Here is a 15,925-nt window from a genome sequence, read left to right as displayed (position 1 = left end):
TACCAAAGTGGCTTGAAGTCATCTTTGTGCTCCCCCGATCCCTGGCAAACTCTGAGCAGGCTCTAGGTTGCTTTAAGTTGTGGTGACTCGTGACACCACCTGAGGTGCTGTCAAGCTGGGCAAAGATCAGAGCAGACACCCCGCAACGATCCCACTCATATGCTAGGGTATGCAGGAGCGCATCACTGGTTATTAACTCTGCACCAGCAGATGATTCCCATACGCTACAGGAATTCTTAGCTTTATGGTCCCTTTTCCCAATTAGAGTGGAGCAATGGAACTGCAGAGCGGGCTTGAATCCATCCCTGATAGTTCATATCATTTCCCTTGAAATAAGCGTAAAGGATGCTCCTTTTTCTAACACATTTCTTCCATCTCCCTCTTCTGTCTCTTCTCTCCTTCATTCCCTCTTTCCTTCTTTTGTTGATTCATGATTGTTGCAAACGTGTTACATGATGATTAGCTGACACAACTGTTTAGAGTTCCTTCACGGAAAGCATCATTCTGAAAGCTTTTCCAGCTTCCCCTCCAGATGATATCATCTTGGGTGAGCGCCAGGTTGGGTTATGAGTGAAAATTCTTCCCTTCAGGGTCAGACACTTTAAATATTCTCCTAATTTTGGGCCTGATTTCAGTCTCCTGCAGCCAATGGCTGAGCAGAGCAGTTAATATTATTCAACTGCAAATGTCTGTCTGAGTTCAAACAAAGCTTCACTTTGTAGCAGGTTACAGTGCTCCACAGCACAGGAGCCTCTTTTAAAGCAAGGCTGCAGCTGCTTTGCTCATTGCAGCATTCGGAGAGTTCACATGGTGAAGAGAAACACTTCAAGCTCCCACCATCTATCAACTGTGATTGTAAACCCAAAATAACAGTTTGAATTTGATCTGGCACTTTAGAGTCTTCTGCTGGCGGTTTTATGTTCCAGGCAGCGCTCTGGAAATTCACACCGTGGGAAATGCATCGCGTCAGAAATAAAAACTTTAAATTGGCAGCTTTCAGGGGGGGCCTCTTTTAGGACCTGGCGGCACTGTACACTGTGGAGCCTGAGTTTGGGGCTTAAAGAGATCCGATGCCATCAAAACCTTGCAGAGTTTACTCACCTGATATTGACCCTACTGCCCAAGTCACCACACACCTGCTCACCACAGCTCGGGTCTGTCTCAGACTCCTAGGGCACATAGTCCAGCATGCAAGCCTGAGGCTGAGGTCCCTTCAAAATGTGGTTGTCATCGGTCTGTCCCCCAGCCAGACACCCCCTGGACAGGCTCCTCACGATTCTGGCCTGGGTACTCACCTCCTGCCAATGGCGGTGCAATCAAAATCTGGTGATGGAAGGCGTTCCATTTGTGGCTCCATGGCCCACAGTATTCCTGGTGTTGGATGCGTCTGACCTCAGCTGGGGAGCACACCCTGGTGCCCTCAAAACTCAAAGACTATGGTCACAGGAGGAGCTGTTGCTTCACATAAACGTCAGAGAGCTCTGGGCTGTCCATCTGGCATGCAAGGTGTTCCTTCTCCATCTCTCCGGTTGAGTGGTGCAGGTACTGACAGACAACATGGCCTCCATGTTCTACATCAACAAACAAGGGTCAGCCCAGTCATCAGTCCTGTGTCAGGAAGCCCTTCACCTGTGGGACTTCTGCATCCAGCATGCTATCCACCTAGAAGCCTCTCACTTCCCAGTGTTTGGAACATGCTGGCAGATCACCTCAGCAGGTCCTTCTTCTCTCACCATACGAGGTCCCTCCACTCAGGGTTGCCTGGATGCTCTTCCAAAGGTGGGGCGCTCCCCAAGTGGACCTGTTCACTATGAGACAGAACAGAAAATGCCACCAATTCTGCTTGCTACAAAGCCTTGACAGCAGCTCACTATCGGATGCCTTCCTTCTCTCCATTAGAGCTACCTACCTTGCGAAGTGGAAGTGCTTCTCCTGCTGGGCTTCGGAGCAGAATCTCTCCCCTATAAGTGCCTCTTTAAAATCCATCCCGGACTACTTCCTGCATTTAAAGCGACAGTGGCTTGTCTTCTTATCGACTAAGGTGCACTTGGCAGTCATATCAGCATTCCATCTGCACGTCCAGGGTAGATCAGTATTCTCACACAAGATGACGATCAGGTTCCTCAAGCACCTCGAGAGGCTGTTTCCTTCGGTACATGATTCGGTTTCCCTTTCAGGACTTACTGGTCCTCCTTTCGAGCCTCCAGCTTCTTGCTCTTTCTCCGACCTGTCATGGAAGGTCGCATTCCTTGTAGCTATTACGTCGATGAGGCAAGTCTCTGAGATTAAAGCTATGTCGGAGCCCCTGTACATGGTGTTCTACAAGAATAAAGTCCAGTTGTGTCTCCACCCTGCCTTCCTGCCAAAGGTGGTAACACTTCCATGTCAACCAGGACATCATCCTCCAGGTGATCTGTTCAAAGCTACATGCATCCAATGGGGACAGGCATCTGCAAACCCCAGACGTCGGGTGTGCCCTGGCTTTCTACCTGGCGTGTACTTTTTAAGCCTTTCTGCAGATCAACTCTACTCTTCATTGCAGTGGCTGACAGAATGAAGAGCTTCCCAGTGTTGTCCCAGAGGATTTTGTCCTGGATCATCACCTGCATCTGTACCTGCTATGAACTGGCGCTGGCGATGCCCCTAATAGTAAGTGCTCACTCCACGAGAGCTCAGGTGTCGTCAGCCACTTTCCTGGCTCATGTCCCCATCCAAGGCATCGGCAGAGCCACGATGTGGTCATCAGTACTTACCTTCACGAAGCATTATGCCATCACCCAGCAAGCCAGGGATGACACTAGATTTAGCAGAGCTATGTTGCAAACAACATGTCTATATACTCCTACCTGCCTCTGGAGGTCCTGCATGGGAGTCACCTACAATGGAATGGACATGAGCAAGCACTTGAAGAAGAACAGAACCAATTCAGTTTACTTGAGAGAGGGTAAAACTCTTTCATGTAAGAGTTCGATTTCAGATAACTTAGATGTATAGTCACTGGAAGGTAACTTAGGTATATAACCACTTATGTTGTGAAAGTCAAGACTATAACAGGATTAAGAAAAGAACTAGATAAATTCATGGAGGATAGGTCCATCAGTGGCTATTAGCCAGGATGGGTAGGAATTCTATCCCTAGCCTCTGCTTGCCAGAAGCTGGGAATGGATCTTTTTTTTTTTTTTAAATCAGGGTTGAAAGGGACCTCAGAAGATCATCTAGTTCAACCCCCTACTCAAAGCAGGACAAATCCCCTGTCAGTTTTTTTTTTAACCTCACTTCCCTAAATGGCCCCCTCAAGGACTGAACTCACAACCCTTAGTTTAGCAGGCCAATGCTCAAACCACTGAGCTATCTGTCCCCTCACTTAATGATTATCTGCTCTATTCATTCCCTGGCATTGGCCACTGTCAGAAGACACGATACTAGTCTAGATGGACCTTTGGTCTGACCAAGTATGGCCGTTCTTGTGTTCTTATGATCCAGTAAAAGATACTACCTCACCTAGCTTGTCCTCCCATTAGAAACACACAGGGTCAGTGAAATGGAAGGTAATGGCTAAAGACGAGACAATCTGGAGGCAGTTACAACGTGTAACTATGTGTGTAATGTGTCACAATGTCTAGTCAGCTGGGGCTCAGTCCTCTGCTTTATATGTCAGCAAACCAACTGTGATTTTTAGGGAAGCAAATGGGTTGGACGTAAACGATGGCCACCAATGCGTATCATGAAGAGCTCATTCAAAAGTGCTGGCCATATATTCTGAATTAGCTAATCTTCTGGCAAATCACAAAGAACACGGTTTGAGGTATAACCAAATGCAGTTGCTTGGCAATGGATGGAAACCATGATGACCGATCACCATAATTGTTACAGTGCAACACGTGTTCCTGGGTCACAACAGAGAGCGGCAGCTACAGACTATCTTCAGTTCCCATCAATTGCATTACAGTAAATGAGGGGTGGGGTGAAGTAGGAGATATCTGTTCCTCAAACAAACCCCATTTCTCTCAATTATTTGTCATTCTTGCCATGCCAAGCAAAAGAGGTGTTGGTGTCTGAAGTGACTGCAATTTAATGGCAGTTACAGTAGACTTAACTCACCATTCAATTATTAATCTTTTTAACTGTCTGCTGATCTTTCTGCATAAGGGTGTAAAGTCTCTGAAAGGACATGAAGTGTTACTCAAGCCAGGTACTGGAGAGGCAGCTTTAATGTAAATGTTCCTCCTTCCCTTGTACCCATCACCACCCTCATGTCTGCTTTAGAAGAGGCTCTTTGCAAGTGTAACAGGGGAGCTGGCCCCTTAAATGAAATTGGGCCCATCACTCCTGGTCCAGTCCAGGTTTGCCTTAGTTTGCTGCAATGAGGAGGGCAAGACTGCTACTGGGAGTTACAAATGAGAGTACAGAGTCCTGCGCGAGAACCCAGAACAGGAACTCAGAAGCAGGGTAGAGCTGGGCTGAGAGCTTCAGGAAAGGGATGCCCCTGAATGGGGAAGCAGTGAGAGTTCCCTAGTGAGCAGTGGAGCCCAAGCAAGTAAATGAAAGCTGAAGGCGGTCAGGGGATCACACTTCCCCAGGCCAGGAAGCCACAGCCAGAGAGAGTTGAAGGCTGACAGTGGCACAGGAAGATGCCTGCTGGCTCTCTGAGAAGGCTGGGGAATGATGGAGGGGTAGGCCCACTGATGTCTCCAGGCAACTGGAACCACAGCTGGGAAGGAAACAGGATGGAGAAGCACTCCAGCTAGAGGGCCTGGGGTAAGGTATGAGGAGAGACCCCAGAGTCAAACATGAGAGTTGGGTGAGGAGGGGTGAGACACACTGGAGCTGCACTGGGTGCTGGACTGTCGGGACTAATGTACTGTTTGGACTGAGCTGGAGGGATTCTGATGGTAGTGGAGTTTTTGGTAAGAAATTAACACCATAAAAGGGCTATTAATATACTCCCACAGCTGCACTGGGTTTATCTGAGGCACCAAGACGGGGAAGTGAGGCGAGAGGCTGCTGGGAGGGCCACTCATTCATAGTAAGCATGAAAGACTAGTCAGTCATCATTGCCTGTGGATCTTTTACACACACAGAACCAGTTTACTCTGTTACACCAGTAACTTTGGCTCAAAGACTGAGCCTAGTTTTCAAATGTAGGTGCCTAAATTAAGGCGCCCAGTTCAACATTTGGGCAGGCTAAGTGCCAGTTTGGGGACCACAAATTTGGTTGTAGGTGGACTCACTCAGGCCCCCACATTTGAATATTGGGCTCTCTATCAATGCTACCAGGCTACAACAGTTTGTAAAACAGGCCAATGGTTTCTACCTTAACATAGCTCCTAATGGCTGGTCAAATGGAAGCTCCCTTTAGGGTCCCCTAACAGAGATGTTTATGAAAACTTAGGATCCTAATTTGAGTCTGAAGTGCAATACATGTACATGATACAAATCCAGTCACCAGAGAGAGGACTCTTTTCATTAGATAAGTCCACTGTGGTATCTGCCCATCAGCTGGGAGAGATGTCCGATGTTATTCAGCAACCAAAATTAGCCATCACAATTACTTTAGATTGTATGAATTTTACTGCAAGTGGTTTACTTAGATTGCAAGTGGTTTGGGGCAGGGACCATCTTTTTGTTCTGTGTTTGCACAGTACCTAGCACGCTGGGGTCCTGGTCCAGGACTGGGGCTCGTAGGTGCTACCGTAAGACAAATAAATAAGAAGACCATAAACCAGAAGAAAGATGAAAGTTTTAGGTACCGAGTTGCTTGTTTCAATGGAGTTAAACTAGTGATGAAGTTAGCCCATTTTTTACAAAATAAATGTTTTGGTTTTATCAGACTATCCAAGTCTAAATCAGACCTTTCCTTCTCTATGCCATTTACTGAAAGTCATTGCTCAATTATCATACAAACCAAACAAGCCAGATATGACATTTAACGTAGAAAGAAAAACACAGAGAGCAGGAACCTGAGTCTTAAAGGAAATCTCTAGTGAAACCACAATTGCGCAGCTGTCTCTGTGCTGCTACTTCTGAAGCACATTTCAACACACTCATTAGCATTTTTACAGAAACAAAATATTTAGCTATTGGTAATGACATTCATCACTGCTGTCAAATGTTGAGCTAGCTCATATTTTTGGCACACTGCAAATGACAAGAGTTGAGAAACCATGTAACGTTCGATTAACCCCCATGACTACTTTGCTGCGGAATTTTTCTAGTGCAACACTACATTAGCACTGAGAAAAGGCTACTTTCCCCACTCCTACCAAAAAAAGGGCTATTTCCTGTATTGTCTTATAAGGCTGAATTACTAAATCTTGCACAGGAGGGAAGGATTTGTGTTATGGTAGCAGTTAGACCTTCACCCATCCATAATGAGGCGGAGAGGCTGCTCAATGTGCTGCCTGGAGTAGGTTATTCTTTGGGGATGCAATGGGTCTCTCTTTCTACACAGTGTATTGTGCAGTGGGATGAACACACTCTATGAGAAACTTTGGAGAGCACTGAACAGAATGCCACTTATTATGCATTTCCATTTCAGCTACCACTAGAATTCCTGTCATGTCATGAATAATGCATTTGTAGGGAGGGGAGAAACATAAACTAGTTTGGCCACACGTTTGGGAATCTAAAGTTGCCCGAGGGCTCTATTGTTATTTATGTAGTAGCAAAAACAGCACTATAAAATATAAGCACAGCACCAACCCAACAGCTAGCCCCTGCCTGAAAGAGTTTATGCTAAAGAGGCACATTTGGGTGGGATAAAGTACAGGAACAAAACGGAACAGAAACAAAATGGTCATTGTGGCTGGGATGCTTTTCAGAATAGGTGGTTTTTAAGCCATCTAGTTCCATGCAACCATTACATGTCAGCCCCCTGTCCTCCCATATGCCTTGGCCTATTGTTTCTGAGTGACCTTTGGAGTCATTTTTTTCTCCTCTGATGCCACTGTTAAGCAGCCACCAGGCAGAAGGAACGACAAGCTTTAAAACCGCTATAATCGCTGTTAAACAGCTCCTATGTGGAAGGGGAAGGATGGGAGTGGTAGAGCTGAAACTGACACAGTTGCTTGCTTCTTTGCCATTCATGAGATGAACATTGTTCTCTGGTGTAAATCCTTGAACTCTGACTGTTTATTAAATTGGGGCTGCTAAGCAGAAGTTAGTTGATCAACGGCTAGGGAGCAGGTGTGATGGGACTGCTACTTATTATACCAAATACCATCATTTCATTGCTACCTTGTCTCCCCCTCCATGTCCCATTTGTTAATCTCTTGCTGTCTCTTGTCTCATCGTATGCTTAGATTATAATCTCTTTGGCGTAGGGTTGTCTTTTTAGAACACATATGTACAGCACCTAACACAATTGGGCCTCAGTCCCTCATGAGGGTCTCAGAGAACTACCGCAGGACAAATGAATTAATAATAATATCATGTATCACTTCTGGTGTAAACCTAACACATGTTGTGTGTTTGTTAGCTAGTTACTGGGGGTTTTGCCCTAAAACCAAACATTGCATTATAAACTTAACTCTAATTATAATTGGAGAGGGTGGATGGGGGAAGAAAATTCCCTCTCCCACACCAGGAGTGGTAAAGTCAGGCCCTCACTTTACCACATGCCGTTTCATGCAGCTCTGGAATTTAGGGGGAGGAAGGGGCTCTGGAAAAGTCCATTTTCATTCTCAAATGAAAGTAACTGCAGCAAAGTCAGGAGTTGAAGAGCTCTCCTTACTACTCCCTCCAACCCCAACACCTCACCCCCACATCAAAGTAGCAACTTTTCGTCTTCTCCTCCTCTGCTCATTCAAAGCTGAATACTCTTGGAACTCACCAATAAATATCTATCCCATAAGTGATCATTGCTGCAATCCAAGAGGGTGTAATCTCACAGTAAATTGAAAGTTCACCTCAGAACTGATCCAAATGGGGCCTCATCTTCACTAGAAGAAAAAGGTGTGTTAACACGTTAACTAACAAGTTAAAATTCTAGTGTAGATGAGGCAAGATGTAGTTTTAACACATCAACTGTTCAAGGATTTACCTTAACCAGTGTTAAAATTACATTTACCTTGTCTACACTAGTTTTTTAATGCATTTAGTTAACATGTTTTAGCTAATGTGTTAGAATACATCTTTTCCCCTTACACAGACATGGCCATGGAGTCTTTCCATGAATTTCAATGAGGTTATGAGGACTTATATGAGGACTGGAAGTTTATCAACAAGCCTGGAAATCAGAGAATCGTAGGACTGGAAAGGAGCTCGAGAGGTCATCTAGTCCAGTCCCCTGCACTCATGGCAGGACTAAGTATTATCTAGTGCATAATTACTCAGTGTTTTCTCTCTGCTTCCCTGTAAGTGGAGTTTCTCTATAGACTTGTTTCCTGTAAGTGGTTCCACCATCCTGCATCACAACCCATAAAATAAGAGCACACTAATGGTTGGTTGGCTGTGTTCAGTGACACAGTGACTCAGTGAACAAGACTGTGAGGTTATAGCAACAGTGGGCCTGTTATCACATTTTTAATATCCTCTGCTGCTAGGGACCGCTAAAAAGCCTCTAGAACTGCTATGTGTTTGGAAATTGAGAAGAAGAAATATATTGAGACAGTAATCTAATAAACCCAGCTTGACTAATTTTTTGTTCAATATTACAACAGCTAAATTTGCTCTGGGGGCTAAGCCCTTGAGAACTGAGTGGCCAGTTTCAACCTGGAAGGAAGCTGTGCTGCCCGATCCTGAGCCTCTGAAAATGGTGCTCGATAATGTAAATGCTCCAGGACCTCCATTAATGGCGATACCACCAGTTACTGCAAGACTGAAGCTCCACGGTCAGTGTTGCACTCTAGCTCACAAAGGCTAAATCAGTTGCAGTGCAAGAGTAACACTGCACACCACGTTTACTTTGTTACCAGTGTATTGCACAGAGTAGTCCTATACTGTATTTGGGAAATGATACTGCAGTCACCTGTCAGCAGTCTGCTGGTGGGTACGAGGATGAATGCCAAAGGGAACCTTAAGGACTCCTAGCTGAATGATACAATGAGCTGGGTCTCCGTGGACTACATCAGTCTCCTTCCCCACTGATGCCATTTCAATGTAACTTGTGGGAACATTTCATTCCACGGCCGTGCAAAATTCCTGCACTGCAATTCTCACCCAAACGTCTGCCAAACAGTTAAACCTTTACAACATTTCATATATAATAAAAGCTTAAGGACAGTGAATATCACTGTAGTTTGGGCTATTTCAGTCAGAGTCCACTATTTAAAAGCAATCACTGTAAACAAAAAAGCGACTCAGTAATTCCTCCACACGGCCAAGAATCACCTGCACATTTGACATGTTGATACATCTGAAAGCTGCTTCTGACTTTATTCAGACATTTCTGGCTCTGCTCTAACTTGCTCACTACAAAGAAGAATCAGGATAATAAGCAGCACTGCAGAATCAATAGTTATCTTGGAAATACTGGTTTGATGTTGATGCCAACTAGCTGTAAGTGGAGTTAGCACATATCCATTTTCCTCCACAGGTATGAGTTCCTCATTACACTGCACGCACATTCACTGTAAAGATTCTGCTATGGAAATTTCATATGGGTGCTCATATAAACTGCTTAAGGGAGGGTCAGATTCAACAAATACACCATCCGACTTCCACGCTGTGAAAATCCAGACACCACCATATTGTTACCCCCAACCCAAAATGGAATTCTGTGGTCATGTCCCAGCCTCCACGCTATGGACGGCAGGCAAAGTCTTCACTGCATTCATCCTTAAGTGTACTTCACAGAAAACTTTGCTCCCCACCTATATTGTTAACCAGGAATTACACGAATATGAGACTTCCCAATAGCATTCCAAACATTTTCATCTGTCTCCAAATAACCCACCTGGCCCTTGAGCCTCTTACCCATTTTCAGATGGGCAGAAATCACTGAAGGTCCATTGGAAATCCCAGAACACAATGGAGCGGATACACTCTGTAAAGCAGCAAGATGCAACGGGGGCCTGCCTCATCTGCTGTCTGCCTGAAATGCTCCAGATCATAGCAGAGAGAGAGCTCTATTCCTCCACAAGTGGGCAGATGGATGAAATCTTTTGCGAAGGGATGACACTGGCAGGTCAGGGCAAACACTGGACCATCACTTTACATTTGGGATTCACAGCTGATAACAATGGGCCCATCATAGCATCGCTTGGCACAAGTATAAAACAGAACCACTCAATCAATCAAGACTTCCTCCCACACCTTAGAAAACATAGTGACTGGCATTAACTCAAAAGGATTCCTCCCCGTCATCACCCTGGGCCTTCCCCATCATCACTCTCCTCAGACCTGAGAAAACAGAAATTACAGCTAAATATTGCAAATGGAATTTGTTACATTTTACAGAGAGTGTCTTGCTCTGCGTCTGGTTTGATTACTGGGTAGGAGTTCAGCATTTTGAGCTTGAGAGTCAGTTCTAATACTGAGCAGGCTGATCAGATTGACTGGAGTTGGAACATGCAGGAGTGCAGGAAACAGTGAGTCTCCCTGCTCCCAGGAAGCCCCACCACAGGTACACTGAGGGCTTTAAGCTTGGAAGATCCAGAAGGGGCAGAACCAAGAGAGAGCCACTTACCATGACATCCATCCCTTGTGTAAGAGGATGCTGATCCTGTCATCATTCTTTCATGGTAACCCTCCTCACTCTAAACCTCACCTTGGGAACAGCTTCCGTTGAGGCCCTCATGGGAGCATAGCTCCTGGAATGACAGTGATGCTATGCAATAGGGAGAAGCCCATGCAAATACTTGGAAGCACCGGGTCTCCATACAGATGCCTTCAGCCTCCACAATTATCCCAAGATCCTCATGGATCTCGAGTCACCTACTGCTTTTCTATGCCTTTCACAAAGCCAATTTCTCTATCTAAGTTCTGATATGACACCCATCACCATAGTAACTAATCACCAAAGTACAAACCTCACCCTTTGAAAGACCAACTAACATGAAATTTCAGTTTGAAACTCAGTTTCCTGGCCCCAATGTGGGGTTGTAATAACTGGTGTGGTATCACACTTTTATCTGTGCCAAGCAAAGTATTGTGTAAGATCATAGTCCAGCCTATATCAGAGGCAGTTGATAGCATTCTCAGAAAAGAGCAAGCTGGTTTTTGGAAAGGGTGTGGATGCATAGAGCAGATCTTCACTCTATGAAACATAACAGAACAGTGCTTAGAATGGCAATGGCAACTCTACATAATTTTCATAGACTTTGAGAAGGCTTTTGATAGCATTCACAGGACCAGCCTATGGCGCATTCTGCAGGCGTATGGAATTCCTTTCCATATAATCAATGTCATCAAAAGCTTCTATTTCAACTACAGAAGCAGTGTTGATCACAGTGAGCTCAGTTTTGAAGTCAAAACAGGAGTACGTCAGCGGTGTGTCATGTCTGCAATCCTCTTCAACATTGCCATCGACTGGGTAATGCGGTTGTGACAGGTTCGGTCACAGAGATTCCCTTGGGGCTGTCACCTGATGTGTTGAAATTACCTCTGAGCTAATTTTCTCTGTCACCTTGGGACTTCAGAATCCTACCTTGTTGAGCCAGACACATTAGCCTGCTGCAACACAGATCCAGGGTCTGGGCCACACCCTCAAAGCCACAAACTTTTACTAAAAACAGCTCAGCAGGTTACCTGTCTCCAGCACCCAGACACCCAGCTCCCAATGGGATCCAAACCTTCAAATAAATCCATTTTACACTGTATAATGCTTATACAGGGTAAATTTGTAAATTTTTCGCCCTCTATATCACTGATAGAGAGATAAGCACAGCTGTTTGCACCCCCAGATATTAATCACTTACTCTGGGTTTATTAATAAACAAAAGTGATTTTATTAAGTATAAAAAGTAGGATTTAAGTGGTTTCAAGTAATAACAGCCAGAACAAAGTAAGTCACAAAGCAAAATAAAACAAAACACGCAAGTTTAAGCCTAATATATGAAGAAACTGACTACAGGTAATATCTCATCCTCAAAGACGTTCCAATAAGCTTCTTTCACAGACTAGACTCCTTCCTAGTCTGGGCCCAAATCTTTCCCCGGTACAGTCTTTGTTAGATCCAGCAGACATCTCAGGTAGTAAACAGATTTTCTGTCACAACTGGCAGCCCCTTTTGTCCTGCTCCACCCTCTTTTATAGCTTTGGTACAAGGTGGGAATCTTGTCTCTCTAGGTTCCCCCCCTCCTTCTAAATGGAAAGGTACCAGATTTAAGATGGATTTCATTATCAGGTGACATGGTCACATTTCACTGTAAGATCCCTACTGTCCATTCCCTATGTGATGGCCCACACATACACAGGAAGGCTTTCAAGTAACTAAAGCCATTTACAACTGATTGTTTCTGGAGCACCCTTAATGGCCTCCACTTAAGATGTTTACATCAGTGATACAAGTTTATATCTTATTCTCCTAACTCCAGATATACAAATAATACATGCAAACAAATAGGATGAACACACTTAGTAGATTACAAGCTTTCTAATGACACCATACAATGGGGTATTTAGCGTAAAGCATATTCAAATTACATCATATTCATAAGCATAGTTCCATAAAGTATATGGAGTGCAACGTCACAGCGACGTACAACAGAAGAAATGCCAAGAGGCATTAAATGGACATTCTTCTTATCCCTTGAAGAACTGGACTTTGCAGATTATGTTGCTCTCCTATCACATACCCAACACCATAAACAAGAAAAAACAACTCAACTCAATGCATTCAGCCAGCAAATTGGACTGAAAGTCAATTGCAATAAGACAGATATCATGACATTTAATATTGCCTCACCATCACCAGTATGGATAGCGAATTATGTTTTTACCACTGTAGAAACATTCACATACTTGGGCAGCACCATCAGCCAGGATGGTGGAACAAGCCAGAACATCTAGAACAAAATCAGTAAAGCTAGAAATATCTTCAGGAGCTTAAATACAGTCTGAAAATCATCAAAATACAACACCAAAACCAAACTCAAGATTTATCAACACTACTTTATAGTGCAGAATGCTGGGGAGAAAGTATGACATGTCCAAATTGCCTTAATTCCATACAACCTGCCTCAGAAAAATCCTCCGTATCTTTTGGCCCAGAACAATCTCAAACCAAGATCTATTGACACAGTGCAGCCAAGAGAATCTGAGCACCATCTCATTGCCAGGAGGCACTGGAGATGGATCGGTCATGTGCTTTGGATGGAAACCGATTCCATCACCAGAGTAACAATAAGATGGACACCTGAAGGCAAGTGGAAACAAGGCTGCCTGAAAACAACATGGCGAAGAACTGTGGAAGCGGAGCTGAAAAAACTGAGGCACAGCTGGGGAACCATTGAAAGACTTGCCAGAAACAGACAGGAGTGAAGAAGCTTCATCACTGCCCTAAACGCCAGAAGCGTAATAGGAACATTACGATGATGATGTGGGGTTTTCAATTTTTTCAATATTTAAACTTTTATGTAGTATGGTCCGATATCAGGGTTTATCACAGCAGTGGATAAATAGCGTAGCTTCGTCAAGAAACTAAGCCCTGGGATCATTTGTTGCCTCTAAAGTAAAAAAAAAAGTTTATAAAGTTCAATAAAGGTGATAAGTGGTAACAGGGGATCAGTCCTGTCTACATTTACACATGATGACATAACTCCTTCTGGATTCAGTAGCGTTGCACACATCACTGAAGGCAGAACTGGATTACTTAGGGCAGAATCTGGTCTCCAGTAGTCCAGTGTAAATCAGAATGACCTTACTGAAATCAGTGGAGGTGCCCTGAAATCAGTGTAACTTAGATCAGAATGTCTGTGCTTCAGGGGTAAGCATACAGTGGGACTTGGGGCACGGTACAGTGGAACTACTCAGCTTACAGAATGCTAGAGTAAACTGCCATATATATATATATAGTAACTTGTGACAATAGTCTAATCCCCATTTAAGCATTGGCATGTTGGGAAACACGACTGGAACAGTTCCTATCCATAATTCCTCTCATCTGCTCTTTATCCCACGGAACACAAGCTTTTGGGCCTGACTCTGCCTCCATTTTGTTGTGGGCAGCCAGCAACCTCCTGGCTCAAATGGGAGAAAGCTGCTTCTGGATCACAGGCATAAACGGGGTTTGACACTGACACCCACAATGAACTCAAGTTTGGTGAGTTGCAGACTTTTCATGGGTGAAATTTCCAGAAAGCCGACTGTGCTGACACCCAGCATCTGCACTATAACATCCTACTGGAGCATTCATGTTGTATGCTGATTTTGTAAAATTAGTCTTAGCTTTCATGGGAAGACTATTAGTTACATCAAGTATGTGTACTAATGGTGCCACCCAGAGGTATACTTGAGTGTAGCACACAGGGGTCTGTGTACAAAAGATATATCTGTGTGCAATTATGGAATCCAGGCATAATGTCACACCACTAGTTTTTAATCTGTATTAGGAATTGGTCTTTAAATCAACCATAGAATAATTTTGCTCTTCTTTTATCTTTCAAATTTCTTGCCTATTAATTTTCATTCAATGTTTGTTTTTTGTGATGATTCCTATCGTGTTCTTATTTATTTTCCATGTACATCAAAATAGTAGTTCTTAATAAATTAATGGGATCAATAACCTCAGTAGTACAAAATAAAAAATGTTTAATACAGAGATTTATTGAAATGGATAGATAATTGATTCTGAGATTTTATTTACTAACGTTTAAAAATGTGAATATAAAAATACACTGTACCTGCTTCTAACTACAGATACCTTAAAATTACTCATTTCTCGCAAACTGTCATAAGAATTGGGAGAGCATGTACTATTTTGGCTTCAAAGGTCTGCATCTGTGTCTTTGCTAATCCAAACCAAGTGGAGACCAAGGGACATGCTCCCTTGAAAACTAACTTCATAGGGGTCCTAGCTCATCTGTCCATCCTGCTTACTTATCTCTGGAAGAAAGAATATTCCCAAGATCCCTCCACTAACACTCACTCATTTTACTGCATCAGCATTTCCAAGTCGAGCTTACTCTGGGATATGTAACAGACAGGACTTCTTGGATCATCCAGCGAGGGAAAGGGAGCCTAGCCCAGATACACAGGTGGGCCTAGCAGAAGAAAATACACTCAGGGTCCATAAAATTGAGTGTGATCCATTTGTAAAAGCCTGCCCTCATCGACCAGTGGGCAAACAGGGTACTCAATGAGAGAATATCCATCTTATCCCAAATGTCTCAGTGATGCATGTGGTATAAACGCCAAGAGATAGGGATATACATATGGAGGTGTCCCGTGATTACAGAGGGCATGCATCCAACAGATAGCACCTTGGGTGGGGTAGACTTGAAATATCCAGAAACTTGCCAAAAAAAATACAAAAGAGCTAATATTACGTCAGATTTTGTGATCTTGGCCTCACTGAAAGTTGAGGGCTCTCAGCATCTTGTACAAGGAACTCAGTAGCTAGTAGGATTGGCCCCTTAAATTTTGCACTTGGATTACTTGTTGTGGTGAAATTTGGCCAAGCAGACAGGAGTCCTTGTCTTTAGTAACAATGGTGCAATTTGAGAATATCAAAAACAAGTGTAGAGTAATTCACACAGCCCATCAAACATTTTCACCTACAGCAATAAAACATAAGGCAGACTTTACCAAAGAAACAAGAGCTGTTGTGTGCATGCAGATGACTCATTTGTTCACACACAAACAAGTTTTATCAGTAACCTGTGTGCTAGAAAGGAATTTTTTTTTAAATAATCAATTACTGTGGGTCTGATCTCCAGGACCCAGCTTCGACTTGTGCACACACAATTTTGTCCAAATGGTCTTTTGCTTGTGGAAATTCTAATGCCTGCCAGAATCTAACAATAGTGTAGGCAGAGGTTTGTGC

General features: G+C 43.8%; 1 protein-coding gene across 4 annotated transcripts in view; it reads right to left on the bottom strand.

The window, feature by feature from the left end:
• LHPP (phospholysine phosphohistidine inorganic pyrophosphate phosphatase) overlaps positions 1-15,925 on the bottom strand; it is a 168,362-nt gene that overhangs the window by 94,832 nt on the left and 57,605 nt on the right. The gene's annotated exons all lie outside the window — the stretch shown is intronic.

The sequence above is a fragment of the Gopherus evgoodei genome, chromosome 7 (assembly GCF_007399415.2).
Source record: "Gopherus evgoodei ecotype Sinaloan lineage chromosome 7, rGopEvg1_v1.p, whole genome shotgun sequence".
NCBI lineage: Eukaryota > Metazoa > Chordata > Testudines > Testudinidae > Gopherus > Gopherus evgoodei.
Note: the sequence above shows the minus strand (reverse complement) of the source record. Positions and strands in the feature narration are given on the sequence as shown.